Raw genomic sequence first — 3,575 nt, 5'->3', positions numbered from 1 at the left:
TACAATTTGAGGTGGAGTCCTGCTGATCATGGCTTTCCGTGGAAGTGCGAGCGTTTAACTGTTGTAGCTAATGAATGAATGAATGACCTTTATTGTACATTGGTGCTCAAACAAGCCAAGTACAGGTCGTAGCGCTACTGATAAGGTACAGTTTTGACATAAGAAAAAGGTATCTTATCATCTTTACATATGCGAATACATTCTAGTATTTACAAGTTCAACTTCTTCTCGCTTCTTAAAACAGTTAAACATAAGGACAGATGGAATCAATAATGTATGGTTTATCTAATTGCATGAGAAATGTGATTTTTTCCGTGGTATTCAAGTATCGGAAATTAGGGAACATTTGTTGTATATTTCCAAAAAGGACGTTTCTTTCGTTGTTGTATAAAGTACAGTCAACAATAAAGTGACACTCATCCTCTATCTTATTCAAGTTACAGTATTGGCAAATTAATTTCTAGTCCTTGGTCTCACTGATTGTTTGACCTGACGTCCGCCGACTTTTCCGGAGTGTCTTTGAGGTTGTTCTCGGTCAGTGACTTCCAGCGGATGTTATGATCATACTTTGGTTCGTAATTTCCTCTTTAACATTCTATGGATGTCATTTTTCACTTAAAAAGTATTTTATTTTCATTTTCTGCGTCCAGCTGGGAGATGGCTTACCAGCTGCTTTATACATCGTGAGACCTGTGAGAGTTCCGTTCGATACAAATTATGCCAAATATGTCCTTGAATAGCAATCGTGTGCATTAATCATGTAATTTCCGGTTTGAAAGGGCCCGTATATCGGTAAGCGCTAAGGCTTGTTATATATATATATATATATATATATATATATATATATATATATATATATATTCACGATTCACAAGAAGTCACAAACAAGATCTATAGATAACAAATCAGACGTTTCTATGCCCGTCTGTAACCTTCCTCATTGCTATATATAGGTAATTAGCTCTATGGTTACATAGTATTACGAAGAAATGTGATGATACAAAGAACAAAATCAATGTCAAGCCTCGAAAAGTTCCAGGGGAGTTAAGCGGCCTTTGAATTACCATTTATCTCAACGGATATACTTGTACTTCAATGACCGACCGATCCCCCTGATACATACAATATTTCCTCTTATGTCAATTTCTACCATGTTTTAGTCCACCAAGAGCTCTGAAGGCAATGGCAGAACATCTATTGGTAAAGCAAAGTTGTAAAGGAACTACAGAAAGCGGTTGCTCCAAGGTTAAACGTGTTTTTCCAGTACTAAAGGGCCTTGAATAGAACATAACGCCCATTGGTAATGCGCAGCTGTAAATGGCCGAGACAGCAACTGCGGGAGTGCTCTGCGGATCTCAGATCAAACTTTGTGGTATTTTTTTCTTGATCACCGGCTGTAAGTAAACGGTTCCTGTTTGTTCCTGTTCAGCATGCTAATGCGTTCTTGTTTATATAAGCCGCGGGGCACCTGCCATATAGTCTGGCCTGTTTAAATCAACTTCCTGTTTTTAAGTTTTTTTTTCATTGAGTTAAAGACAGAAGCAATGATGATGGTATCAATTCCTATATTTCCAACTAACTATGCTTTGTTCTAATGTAAGCGGTTGTTAAGATGCATATAATGGAATCCAGGAAAAATAGATTTATGCACATTAAATAATGACGATCTGAATATATCAAAAGTTAGTTTCATTGGATTGTGGCTGTAGGAAGACTTGATAATATGTGGCCATTTTCATAATTTGAGTTCAGAAATGTCCAAACCAACCATTCTCATTAGCAGTCCAACAGTTTATTGCCTTCGTTTGATTAGCAAACATCCTAGCCAGGCTTGTATAGAATTATAAATATATATAGCATTGGCAAAAACCCAGAGGACAGATATGGACCATGCTTGTACGTCTTTTAGTCAACACATCGCGTCCGATGTACCTACTGAATCCATTTAGGCTATCGGCAATGCTATCATCCAGTCCCCGCGTTTCTACAATATCTACCCATATACTTAGCAAATAGCTTCTCTTCCGGCCACGCCGTAAAATGCCGGATTATAAGTATGAAGTGAGATTCTTGCCCGTTTCATTTGTCTACATACTTCTGTGGTGAATGTCTCGCGTCCCCCATCCCTATGCATAGATTCGGAGTACTAGGACACAGTTATCTAGAGTTATATATGGTAGAGTGATGTCGTGTGGCTCGTGAGAATAACGTGGTTTCCTACCTGTTGATGTGTTGACAGGTTTGTGATTTGACCATATTTAGCCATGCATGTGTTCGTCTTCCTTAACCTTAATACCCTTGTCACATTATCCACGATCTTCGGGCGTATCGATGGAAGATCGCCCACATTTAAGATCGACAGACGGTTGCGCGTATTTTCACCTGAAAACCGTCCCTGTCACATATAAGCCATATTTTTAACCTTGTACAATTGTTGTTATTACTTTAAGCGAGGCTCGGGCGACCCCGCAGAATCGTCCTCCGATCGATTTTCGCCAAATGTGACAGGGGTATGAGGAAGGCACGACAGCACAGCTGGGAAAGACTATTTCTGTATCGTTGTTTTCATCGCATCGGTTTATGACAGGTGGTCGTTGACAAAAAAACTGACATCGCTTTCTACCCCTTGGGATCTGATATAAAACCTTTCTAGCCGTGTTTAGCCATGTGTTCGTCTTCCTTAGCCTTATTAAGGAAGGCATGGCAACACAGCTGGGAAAGACTATTTCTGTATCGTTGTTTTCATCACGTCTTCGTGGAACGGGGTCGTTGACATTGCTTCCTGGCCTTTGGGATCTGCTATAAAACCTTTTCAGCCATGTTTAGCTATGATTTCGTCTTCCTTTGCACTGAGCAAGGCACGACGGCACAGCTGGGAAAGATATTTCTGTATAGCTATTTTCTTTACATCGCTACATAGCAGGGTCGTTGACATTGCCTGTGGGATCTGCTATAATAAAACCCTTCTAGTCATGTTTAACCATGATTTCGTCTTTCATAACAGAGCACGACGCTATAGCTGGGAAAGTATTTCTGTATTGTTGTTTTCATCGCATTGCTTCATAGAAGGGTCGTTGACATTGCATTCTGAGCATTGAGATCTGCCATGAAACTTTTCAACTTATGTTTTTGTTTCATGTTTCTTTCTCTCTTTTCCTTGGGGAATGTGACATATTTAGGACACGTTGCCTGTAAACAAAAGTGTATCAATCACACATTTAAATTATATGTGATTCTTTGGTTGTTACCTTATTTTGTTTGCTTGTTTGTTTGTTTGATTACTGAGATGTCAATTAGACTTTATAAGTAAATCTATGTTTTTCCTGCTACACAATTACATATAATAAAGTTAAATTAGAAAATTAGAAAACTATATTGATAAAAGGGAGGCCAAACCAACTATTCAACCTACGTAATTTCCAACTGCCCTGTGATCTGATAACACTTAAATTATGTCTTGTTTCTGCCCCCCTCCCCCCGTTTCTGATAACTACATATAATTAGATATAGACTCCATCTGTTTGTAATTTAATATTTGAATCTATAAATCTGTTTTTCTTTATTACAGTGCTGCT

Source organism: Branchiostoma floridae, chromosome 14, assembly GCF_000003815.2.
Source record: "Branchiostoma floridae strain S238N-H82 chromosome 14, Bfl_VNyyK, whole genome shotgun sequence".
Taxonomy (NCBI): domain Eukaryota; kingdom Metazoa; phylum Chordata; class Leptocardii; order Amphioxiformes; family Branchiostomatidae; genus Branchiostoma; species Branchiostoma floridae.
This window is presented reverse-complemented; position numbering follows the sequence as displayed.